This window comes from Megalops cyprinoides, chromosome 17 (assembly GCF_013368585.1).
Source record: "Megalops cyprinoides isolate fMegCyp1 chromosome 17, fMegCyp1.pri, whole genome shotgun sequence".
Taxonomy (NCBI): Eukaryota; Metazoa; Chordata; class Actinopteri; order Elopiformes; family Megalopidae; genus Megalops; species Megalops cyprinoides.
The window spans coordinates 5,897,956-5,910,440 of record NC_050599.1 but is presented as its reverse complement, the minus strand read 5'-3'; the positions used below and the strand labels follow the sequence as shown (position 1 = coordinate 5,910,440).

Sequence of the window (12,485 nt, the reverse complement as noted above, 5' to 3'; positions counted from 1 at the left end):
CTTCATTGGTTCCATAAGTACTCATGCTTCTGTCAGATGTATAAGTATGTGGCACCTGTGCTTACCAGAAACGTGCTTTCAGCCTCAGTTACCCCACCAGCGTGCATATTGTCACAGGGAACTTTGGGCACATCAAAAATCCTGACAGACCTCTTAACCCTGTCAGTCATAGCAGGAATCTCTTTAAGTTTAACTGACAGCTGATGCCTGTGAAAACTTCCCAAAACTTTCCTCTCTGCTTCTCCTCCATTTTTATGAGTCTCCCAGTCTGTGACTACTGACTATGACCCAAAAATTGAGATCTTGAAGGATCTGATTGTGTCTGCTTTGCTGGATACATGCAGTAGTCTGCATTCCAGTCAGACAGAGGTGCCCTCACAACCAAAGTCTCAAAAACCAAAATCTTCTCTTAAAGAAAGAAATATATTGTGTACTTTTAATGCAATGAACTGATAAAATTCATATCAGTTTATATAGCTAGGTAGGTTGCAAGCTAATCATTTAACAGTGTAATTAGCTTGTATGGTTTTCACTTAAACAGGCTCAGCACTCTTCTGAATTGCGTGGTGAAGATCCCTTAAAAGCTTGACTCAGATCAGCCGTGTTGTTCAGCCGCCCATAGTTAAGGTGAGGATTTCATTGAGACGTCTGATATTACCTCGGTGTATGGGCGCTGTCCGTCCAATTCACACAGCCTCCCTCGGAGTGTGAAACAGCGAAACAAATCTTATAAAGCAGTAATTTACTGAGGCAGTTTAAAACAATGGAGGAATTACACAACCATTACACGGACAATTTTCCAGCTAGGGAGTGCAGAAAATGGCCACGTGTTTAAATGGACAGGAAAAACCTGGCTTTCATTGATCAGTTGATCTGATTAATCAGTTAGTGTGTTCAGTGTTGGGAATGGTCTGGAGCAGGGCTGTAGCTCAAAGGTAGCTTGTTTGATTCTGTGTGTCATTGCATTGTGTGTATGTGTGTGTGCGTGCATGTGCATGTAGATTCATACATATATACTTGCGTACATACATGCATAGCTGCATACATATAAACAAATTTACACAGAGAACTTTTTAAGCCTTACAGATGGTGTGAAAAAACCTGGGTGGGGATAAGCCCTTGCGCTGGTCTCCGGTGTGCCGCTGAAAGCTAGCAGCCAGGAGCTCTGATGACTCATTGCCGCGGTAGAGTTAAACCCTCCGTCTCCAACACTTACAGAATAAGGAAGTAATAGCGTGAGGGGCATATGCCTGTCAGATCCTGTTAGGCTGACGGAGGTGGAGCGTCACCGCTCATCACCTGTGTGGAGGAAGGGCCTGTTTCTCTCCCTGCTTCCCCAACAGCTTTGCATTTTTCCTGCTTCACAGGCTCCCTGAGAGGAGGTGTAATGTCTCTTCCGGGTTCAGAGCAGTGCAGCTTACTGCACCGTGTACCTTTAGATTGTTTTACAGTTCTGTGCTTCTACCAAACAACATGCTACTAAGTAATAACTCGGATTGAATTAGCTATAATGAAATAACAAATGTTCAGTTTGTTCAGATAAGTAAATATGTATTAAGCTATAATCTGAGTTCACAGCTTATAATATTGACAGTAAATTCATTAAATGTCTTTGTCTTGGTCTTTGCTGACGCAGTGGCAGTTGGTAGGCTCTTATGCACAGTTAAGACCAATGTTGCTGTAGCCTTATATTGTGAGGAGTTTGAGCCACTGTCAGTCTATGACAGGAAAGAGATCTGTCCAGATAACACGATAGCATTTACACATAGAAACTGCGATGACAGTATATGACATTGATCTGATGGTGATACGTCAGGTTTTTTTTTTTCTGCTGTTTCTCCTTTCTGGTGCTTTTGAGCATTCAGTTTGTATGACACCGCTGGGTGCTTTTTCCAGATGACAGATTAGCATCGACTTTACGTACGTAGTGGGTAACGGCTTTAACACATTTTTTTTTATTTTGTTGTCTAGTCTGTGTGCTGTTCCGACAGTCTTAATGTGGAGTGCAGTATAATGAGACGTGGCCGTGTTCGTTCCTCAGAAGAGGTCCCATTGCTCTGGCCTCCTCCACGTTGAAAATAATCACAGGATGGAAAAAATGAAGAAATCAATCCGGCTGTGAAAGGCCCCGTAGCGTGAGCCTCCAGGCGCAGTTATTCGTCTTCACGAGGCAGAAAGAAAACGCTCTCTTCTGCTAATGTTTCCGTCGCCGTCCTTTATTTATTCGGACGACGCTCTTATCCAGAATGACTTACAGGGCCTGCATGACAAGATACATACTGCACATGTTGTAAGAGCGACGAGAGCGAGGGATTGTCTGCTGAAGTGCAAATAACACGCCGATTCTGAAGTGTCAGGCTGAGAAGCAGTCATAAACATGCAGTCAGAGCTGCTATAAGCGTATTTTCCTCACAGCCATCCGTCAGAGTGACTGGCCTAAAGAGGTTACATCACTGAGGCCTGTTTTACTCACAGTGGCAGACAGGAAGACCCATATCAATGGGGCATTGATGTTGGACAGTAGGAAGGGAACGGGGCCTGTATCCAGTTCAACTCCAGCTTCAGCCACTGCTGTTGTACCATACCCTACCAAAGTACCCAAAATAAATTGCTTCAGTGAATATCCAGCTGTATAAATGGGCAATATAAATTTTTTAAGCTATGGAAATAACTCTGGTTAAGAGCATCTGCTAAGCTAAAAAAGAAATCAATGCTTATTGAACTGTAAAACTACAGATCAATAGCTGAAGCCTCCAGTAATTGTTGTATCCTTACAAAAATGATAATGAGCTTTCCATGGCTATTCTTCAGTGCATGTGAATATTTCAGATATTTTCAGAGGTTATGCTTATTTGATAATTGACATGTTGTGATGCAGTATGTACGAAGCTCTTGAATGTTCAGCCTCCTGCAAAGGAAGACCTTAACCTTTCCTAGGAGCTGCAAATTGTTCAGTGGTGCTTTGATGCCTTAATTAAGTAATCATTATATGAGGCTTGTTGAAACAAGACCCTGATTGTTCAGGTGACACTCAGGATGCTGCGATCGTTCTCGGCAGTGACTGTAGGAGGTAAAAACAGAGACCTGTTACCAGCTGTTACATTGGTTAGGACCCAGGCAGTTAGGATTTTGTGTCAGGATCCCCACGGCGATGGTGTTGTGGCCACCATGGCAAACACTGACTTGCATAGCTCCAGGAATAGGAAGACATGTCCAAATGTTTAACAGTGGAAGGCACAGGGATAAATGAAACATTTCCTCATAAATATTGATATTTCCCACAGTATCCTCCTGAGCTGTGGCATCACGCCATGTTCCCACCATTCACACAATCTGGCGACATAAATACCAGCCTATGTACAGTTCCTACCTTTTATAGCCTACAGTACCCCCTCCAATTTCAGTCATTTTTATTGAGAGTCCTCAGGAAGTGCTCCACTTAGTGAAACACTTGACATATTTAATATATCCAAACAGTAATTTTACTTCTCTCTCATTTAAGACCAGTCAATGGTTGCCATGTACAAGTGGGAGAGCTGTGAGGTAAAGTGCCTGTTGAGGAACGCCAAGTGAGCCATTGACTTCAATTTTTCGAGAACAGATAGCACATAGGGAAAAAAAACACTCTGGTGTTCATCCATGCAACTGAACACCAGCAATCATATTTTCAGACCTGGCGGAATTGACAAGAATGTAAACGTAACTTTCCATAAATGTGCAATATTGCATCTTGCACAGATAAGGTGATTTTGCATTTTAGATGTGGCAAAAAATGTGCTGCATTCAGAGCCCCCTTCCCCCATGTAGGTGTCCTGAATGTTCGGTGAAGATCAAAGCGGATGCAGCGGAGAGATCGTGGTGAAAGGGGCCCTGTGAACTGTGGTGTAAAGTGACAGAACGGTGGCCCCATTAGAGCAACTCTGCAAAGTACAGCCCATCCTACACAGATGCCGCTGTGCCAGGCCCACTCTCCATCAGCTGAGCGTTATTGATCCGCGTCCGAGTGCTTCCAGGGATGGAAGGACTTGGGCGTCGGGGGGGGGGGGGGGGGGGGTCATTTTCCCCTCCTGAAACGGCGAGGGCAACGGCCACAGCCTATAGCCCTGGTCTAATTAATTTTTTTTGCTTTGAAACGAGCAGCTTTAATTGAAGACGGGTACTGGAGCGGCTTTGAAAATGACTCGTGTTTGGTGGAAACGAATGGGTTCACGCTGAGCCTATCACAGCAGGCCGGAATCTTCTGCAGATTGGTTCCGGAACGTTTTCCTCTCCGCCATTCCGCATGGACACTGTCGCCGCTGCTGACCCGGGCAGCTAGCAGTGTGACACTGTGATGGTGATTGCCTGTCATGACTTGGCATAGCTAAAGTGCTTAAAGTAGAAGAGCTTTAAAGGGGCATACTTTAACACTGGGACGCTGATGGCTCTCAGATCCTCTCTGTGGGTGTGCGAGGGCCAGTGCTTTCAGCGGAGGGAAATGTGTTTCTTTTCTCACTAAGCATCACTATTCTTAAATGATTAAGTATAAGAGGAAAAAAAAAGATCAACAAGGAAGCAATAATTTGTTATGCCTAAATAGCACTTTTCTGATGTTGTTTGTGTAGTTTTATTTTTTTTATGCAAACACAAGGTTTTCCACAGTGCTCTGTAGAAGGTTGTTCTTCCCTCTAAGTTATAGCCGCTGTGCCTTGAATTGCTTGTGTAAAATGCAATCTGTGAAGTGCTCTGACATTTCCTCTATAAACAGCCTTGTATCAAATATAATTTGATTGATTAAAATGTGAGTGATTGCGCCGCGCCGCACGGGGCGAGTGAATGTCACCTCAGCCGGGCCGCACATGTAACGGTCACCTAGGCGATGTCCGTGTCCGCCGCCACACGATGACGGGCAGCTCCAGCAGGCGGGAGGGAGTTTGCTTTATTTCTTAGTCTAAGCGAACAAATGTTTATGGTGCTTAATGCTTAAAATAATGCTGCAAGCAATGCATCCTGTATAAGCACATCTGGCTGGATGCGGTGACGGTCCTACAGCCTAGGGGGACAGCTCTCATTTAACATGACGCTCTCGTTTGGTGGCATTGAGCCAAGAGCAGTGGTACTTTGAGCGAGGCAGGCAGTCTGACCTGAGCACATGGACTTTGTTGCAAAAACATTTTAGATGTTGATACAGTAAGGACTGATCTGGACATGTCTGTAGCTGAACACGGCATTTATGTATCTGAGCTGCTGTTTTCATAGACATTCTATTCCGGATAACTTAGTTTGGACTGATTTCTGTTTTCATGCGGATATTATCAAATGGAATGCCAAACTAAACAAAATGTGACAGATGGACAACATCTGTTTGGTGGCTACTAATATTTTAATGTTTTATGCCCTTGGCATAGATGATGTGGCCGTTATACTGTACGCTCCCCTCCTGCTGCCGTTGGTAAGCCTCATCACCTGCTTTCAGTGCAGTATGTTTAATTTTGTAAGTTGTGCCTTGATCCAGCAGCAGTACACTGTAAACGGTTATTAAAATTGTGACGTTATGGATCATTGCCAAGGGGCCTGACAGATTAAAGTAGTAAACCTTTTGAATCGCTTCAAATCACACAATACACTGCGGTAAAGTAATCGTGTTTGTCGCTATGGAGTACAAAACAATGAACCCGACCAAAGCCAAAAAAAAAAAGGCGCTAGCACTGTTAGTTAATATTAAGCATAGGTGTTCTGTGAGTTCTTGACAGAAAGTTATGTTGGACTTGCTTTGAAAACGATCACTGTATGGCAGCTGATAAACACTACCTGTTCATCAGGTATCTGGGATGGAGCCGTCTCAAAAGTAAATCAAAGGAGTGCGTGTTCAGAGAGGTTTCGTCCCCCGTTCTTATGGATCCCGTGAAGCCGGAGAGATTCAGCCTGTTGTCAGGATCGTTGGAGCTGCTGATCCTGGTGTCCCTGCTCTGCAGTTTAGTGATGCACAGCAGATACCACGTGTATCAGCAGATACCTTCTATGTCCATTCGGGCGGGAGGAGATATGAAGTACACCAGTTTCACCAAAATCCAAGAAATATGCAGGGCAGCCCGGCTAGGATGAGTTAGCAAGGCTTTTGCATTTCCGCTGGGTCTTTAATGGGGTGGTATAATGCACCATTCTGAATACAGAAGTGGCGTTCTCAAGAGGTAGTGAGCGTGTTCACAGCAGGAATTGAATGGGCTTTTAATTTCTCCACATTTCGGCGACTTCCAGGGAAACAATGCAGGAAATCGGTAGTAGAAGTAGAAATCAATTACGGAACAGTCTGTAGAAATCAGTTGCGGAGATCAATAACTGAGCAAACTGTACAGTAGAAAATAAACAGCAGAATGCAGATATAGTTGTAGGATGCAGACTGTAGAGATCAGATTTACTCATGTGCTGCTTCCTCAGCTCTCATTTATTTTGGTTGTGGTCAGTTGTATTATACAGAAGCGTAAGGTAACTGCCCGTTTTTGCCTGTAGTGTGTACTGTATTTAAACAAAGCAGAAAATTCTCCAGGTACTGTGTGGGGCTCCTCATTCCTTTGTCTGGCTCTGAGTGAAACTCCTAGGTCTGTGCTGGGCTTACCAGATGAATTGCACAGTTTATGATGTTGGGATTTGCGCTTACTTGAGCCTGCCTGCAGGTCTGTTGCAATGCTGTATGTTGTCTTTACAGTCAGTGAAAAGTGCAGACCCAAACAGGACTCCTAACCTCTCTGAGATTAAGACTAATTGTAGTAATACACTTAACCGCTCAGTTTGAGCTTCTGTGATAAAATCCAGAGGAATTGACAGGTCTCTGATTATAATTGTTTCCTGCAGGTGCCCTCACAGTGATTCTGTCTCCCCAGAGTCTGTCAGAGCCGATTTTACGGCAATACGAGCAGGTGATTCGGATTAAAATATGCTTTGGCAGTATTAATAATCAGGTTTAAATAAAACAGCCGGTCGGCCAGGAGGAAAAAAAAAAAGTTGCCAACAGTTGAATGAGAGCAGTAATATTTTCTGGTTGTTAAGGGGAACAGAACTAGTGTGTTAAATACTTCAGTGTAACTGTCAATTCAATCTGCAGAATGTTTTGCTATAGTGATTGCAAAAATAACAGACAAGAATTTATTAAAAGTAGAAGTATTTTTAGCATAACTAAGAGTGGTTCTCTAACCATTCAGATCAAGTATCTAATATTAATTCCATCTTTAATTTCCAGGCCGTTAACGCACATGCTGGTTCTCCTCTCAAGCAGATTCCATCAAAAGCTGTTGCTGTGCACAAGAGGAGGTTGAGAACTTGGCGTTGTGTTCGTGAGAGCGGAATCGCAGTCTGAGTGAATCCTTACCTTCAGTTCACCCTCCGAAAGCAGTTTCAGATTACAACAAACACAGAGGGAATAAAGTCCCCCCCCACACACCCCCGACTGTTCTGACAGTGCTGTTTGCCTAATCAGCTTTTAAGGTGATCGGGATGCCGGATTTTGTATGGATGATGGGAAATGAATTTCCAGCTGTCCTTTACTCTACAGGTCAAAAACCATCAGATGTAACTAGGGGGGTAACTTACAGCAAGTAATGGGACCGGGGTGTGTCGTGTGTGTGTGTGTGTTTCTGCCTGAGTGTGAGCGTCTGCCTGTGTGAGTGTGTGAGTGAGTGTGTATGTGCGTGTATGCTGTTTATCTATCTAGTGTGTGTGTGCGTGTGTGTGCGCGCGTGTGTGTGTGCGCGCACGCACGCGTGTATGTGTGTGTGTGTACACTGTTTATCCATGAGTGTACATACCCCCTTTTAGCCTCAGTGATGTGGTGAAAGGAGCGCGTGTGTGTGCGTGCGCGCGCATGTGCGTGTGCGTGCGCGCATGTGCGTGTGCGTGCGTGCATGTGCTTGTGTGTACGCGTGTGTACGCGTGTGTACGCGTGTGTGTGCGTGTGTGTGTGCGTGCATGTGCACGTGTATGCGTGTGAGTGTACACGTGTGTGTGTGTGTGTGTGTGTGTGTGTGTGTGTGTGTGTGTGTGTGTGCGCTGCATACCCCCTTTATCCTCAGTGTTGTAGTGAAGGGGGGCTGTGCATCAGCTGCAGGCTGCAGAGGGCAGCTGTTCATTAACACAGGGAGAGGCCAGGGGACAGAGACAGAGCCAGCTCTTTACACAGGCTCTGACGATACTGTGGGGATTCACAATCACAGCACACTGTTTCAACATCAGAGTGCAGGGTGGCTGGGTGACTTTTGACGTAATTTCTCCTTAGATATTAAATCTGAGGTAAACTAATGTAATTTTTTTGGGGTCTTTCGATGATGAGCGTGCATCTTTGTTGGTGCTATCGTTTATCCGTCACTGCTGTCTGACTCGATTAAATCTGACGTTTCCAAAACTAACCCAACTTGCCAAAAGAAACGAAGCCAAAAGGGACATTTCTATTCGGTATGGGTCTCAGATGTGAGAAAATCACAACAAGGGGCTTGGAGATCTGTTCTACTTTCAGGGTGTGTGTGCCTGCCTGCGTGCGTACGTGCGTAAGTGTGTGCGTGTGTGTGTATGTGTGTCTGTGTGTCTGTGTGTCTGTGTCTGTGTGTGTGTGCGTGTGTTGTGCAGGTCATGGTAGTATGAAGTATTCAATATTTTCATTTCAATTAGCAAAAAAAAATCTAAACATGTCTTCATTAAGCCATCTCATTGTTACAATTTGTATGAATACATTTGGAGACCACTGTACTCTGTGTACCATATACCAATATATATACTGTCAACCAATGTGTATATTGTCAACCAGTCACTTTTGCATCTGTTTCTTTCCAAGACTCCAGAAAGTCCAGAAAGACTCTTAATAAATCAGTGTGTTGACCTGAACTTATTGAATCAGAAAGGTCTTCCATGCCAAATTGCAGGGGCAGAATTCAGAAGTTTACTTGTAATGGAAAAAGACATTGGTTTAGCATTTAATGTGTTTTTTTTTTCCTACACTGGCTTTGAAAGCTCTCATTACTCCCATGAGATTGTTGTAGAGTCAGAGAAGGTTGAGTATTGATTTGTGAGATAGCTTTTCTCTTTTTCTCTCTCTCTACAGAAAGAAGAGGCTCACAGTCCCCCTGCTGCCCCATTCTACTCCCACTCAGATACCCAGCGTCTGTCTGGTACGTCCCGCTGCTAAGCCATCACTTAAACCAGCTAACCGGTTCTACACCGTTCAGCTGGTCTCACTGGTGTAAACCGGTTAGCAACACTGAGCCAAAAATCCTCAAAGTAATAACACAGATGTGCTTGGATCTGTGGGAAAGGTGGGATTTTACTGAAATGTACAAAAGTAAGTTTAAATTTAGATATGTAGGAGTCTAGCAGAGTGGGGAAGAGCAGGGCTCGTAATCAGAAGGTTGAAGGTTCGATTCCCCTGTTGGGACACTGCCTCTGTACCATTCGTAAAGGTACTTGACCCATAATTGCAGCCCACACCTGCCTCTGTGAATATCCGGCAGTATGAATAGATGTAAACCATGTAAAAATCGTAACCCATTTAAGTTTGCTCTGGATAAGACCGTCTGCTAAATAACAATAATGTGATGTAATGTAGAAAAGATATCCTTAGCTGTTTACATTGTGTACACACCCTATACATTCTGACCACAATTAAACTTGTTCTCCAGCAGTCAGTTTGTTTTTTAAAATTGTGTTTATTGTTAATATTTTAATAACCGTAGAGTGTCAGAACAATAAGCTTAAAGCGTACATGCCCATGAATTTCATGGCACAAATTAGGAAAGTCCCTGAAGCAAAAGACAGCAGATCTGGCAGAATAGGTTCATTTGGTAATTGATGACACCAGCATCATGTGCGTTCTTGGGCAGCACGTATCTTCTTAGTGCTGTCAGATTAGGCTAATTCACACACTTGCTCACAAACTGCAGATTCAGGCAACATTTGTTTTTGGCAATAGGTGGGATTCCAGATGAGAAGGAAATCTGAATTTAGAGGTACCGGGAATGAAATAATTAGCTATTCGTTTGAAGCAGATAATATGTTGCAGTGGTTCATGTCCACAGGTATATACTCCATCTGAGTGTAGCTCCTTTTAAAAATCGTGTCCTCCTGTAGTTCCATCCAGTATGGCATAGATAGTCCTAATTGCAGCCTGTCACTGGCAGGCTTTCTCATTGCTGTTTATCAGGCATGGGTGTTTTGTTTGTCATAATGGCAGTCATTATAAACATAGTTGTAGACAGCTGCCTCTTGAGTGTCTTCAGTGGTTTGAAGTGTTCCCACCCGGGGGTAAAGATACCTTTGTGAGAAACAGAAATGATATCGATAAACGAATGGGGACCCTGCTAGGTCGGCCTGCTCTCTAATGTAATTGTGGGAGATGTGCGAGATAAGTTATGACTGCGTGCGGCAAAGCAGCAGCTATTACAGACAGGCTGGCACTCTTCGCCGGTTACCATGGACACGTGTGATGTCAGAGTAGAGCAACATCTGTGTGGTGTTTGATTGTCAAGAAAGGTTTTTTTTTTCCACCCCCCCATACACAAAGACAAAAGAAAAAAAAAAAAGTCACCTAAAACAAAGGGAGCACTCACATACAACCTCGGGCCGTGAAACAAAATCCACTTTCATCTAGTTATCTGCCTCCAGTGGTTTTGCACTCATTTGCCATATTAATGATTAACTAGTACTCTCCATCCGTAATAGTACCTGCCAGTCTCTGTGCTTTGGGCTTCAGGGATTTTCTTTCCTGCTCAGAGTGAGTCAGGTATTGTTAGTCAGCTTTGTAAGTCTGCGTTTTCAGGCTGTGCAAAACCTGCGGTACTTGGTGTGTTGTTTTAGTCATATAGTTTTAGGTGTTGAAAGTAGAATTTAAAGTGCATATTTAATATAATATAATTAATATAATAAATACATTAACTTTAGACATGTGAAAAATAAATCTGTTTCTCAAGGATATACTGTAAAGTCATTCCTGTCTTGAGTGTGTTGGATCAAGAAAAACAACAACCAAAAACGTTTCATTGTGACATTATCTATAATTAAATAGAAGTGGGCAGAAAACATCAGACTGGCGGGCAGGAAAAAAAAAAAAAAAAGTTTTTTTCCAAAAGCATTCTGAGCTGTCTCTGCTATAGTCTGAGCTGAACTGGCCTCGGGATTGGATTGATACAGGGTGCTGCCCATCTGCTCCACCCTTGGTCAAAAAGTGTTAATTATTTCTCTTCAGACTACCTGGCTGAGGGTATGGATTACACAAAGCCACATCCAGTGGCCACATCCATGCTTGACAGTGCTGGTTGGTGGAAAAATAGGGAGATTTACCTCAGTCTGGCTAAGTTATACAGATACTAGGGTGGCAGTGTAGCATACTGGTTAAGGAGCAGGACTCATAAGCGAAAGGTTGCTGGTTCAATTCCCCACTGAGTCACTGCTGCTGTACCCTTGGGCAAGGTACTTAACCCAGAATTGCCTTAGTAAATATCCAGCTGTGTAAATGGATTGCATTGTGAAAACCTATAACTGATGCAAGTCTCTCTGGATAAGAGCATCTGCTTAATGCCAATAATGTAATGTAAAGGTAAAAGGCAGCAGTTGACAGAAGCCCCAGTTCCTTTTTTGCACCAGTGCATGTACAGGCTTTGTTTGTAGAGCTCGGACCTCTGTAGGGTAGTGTCTTTGTGCGGAGGACACAGCCATCAAGTCTCACTTGAGTATATCATCACCTGTATGTACAAGACAAAGCACTTGACTAACTCACAGGGCTTTCCAAAGTGTTCCCCTCAGCCAAGGAGGTCTATAAACTTTCCTTCCTGTTTGGCAGTTGGTGAAAGACCAGAGAAGGTTTTCCAATCTGTCCTTGAGTTGTTGGACAAAGATCCAGGACAGCTTAAATGATGTGATGACAGCCTGAATGTTCAGGTTGTCATCACCAATATTTAATTCAGTCATATGTGTTGATATGACATGAGATGTGCACAGCACCATTTTGCCTGTGTCCAATGATGATATACACATGATCAATTAGAGCATTGACCTGTTCAATGAAAAATCAAGCACCACCATGTTTGCAAGCCAAGAGGATCATTTTCAAATACTTCATATTCTTGTTGGCCATACGTTAATCTTTTTCTGATATGTTTGCAGAGCAAGTTTACATAGTAGCTGATTTGTTGTGGTGTTCTGTGAGTATGGACTGCCAGCTTGATGTGGTTCTGTGTAAGTAAGGAATGTTGAATTGGTGTGGTTCTGTATAGGTATGGAGTGCTGGTTTGGTGTGGTTCTGTGTGAATGAAATATTGATTTGACAGGCATGGGAATGGAGTGATTCTAAGCTGGAATCCCATTGTGATGTAAAAATGCTGCTATTGTGTCACACCTGATTAAAATATATGCAAATGATCAGGAAATCCCAGATAACATTATAATTTTTGTTTTAGCTTGAGTACATTAAAATGTTAGGCAGAGCTATTTTTAACAGAGCTCACAAAATGACGCTAGTAAAAATATCT

At 43.3% G+C, this 12,485-nt stretch overlaps 1 protein-coding gene across 4 annotated transcripts in view; it reads left to right on the top strand.

Moving 5' to 3' along the window:
- The window catches only part of LOC118791910 (1-phosphatidylinositol 4,5-bisphosphate phosphodiesterase beta-4-like), a 90,781-nt gene that overhangs the window by 14,429 nt on the left and 63,867 nt on the right, over positions 1 to 12,485 (top strand). For all 4 annotated transcript variants that reach the window (XM_036549424.1, XM_036549426.1, XM_036549423.1 and 1 more), the window contains exon 3: positions 9,068 to 9,134. The gene's annotated coding sequence lies outside the window, so the exon portion shown is untranslated. The remainder of the gene's footprint in view (positions 1 to 9,067; positions 9,135 to 12,485) is intronic.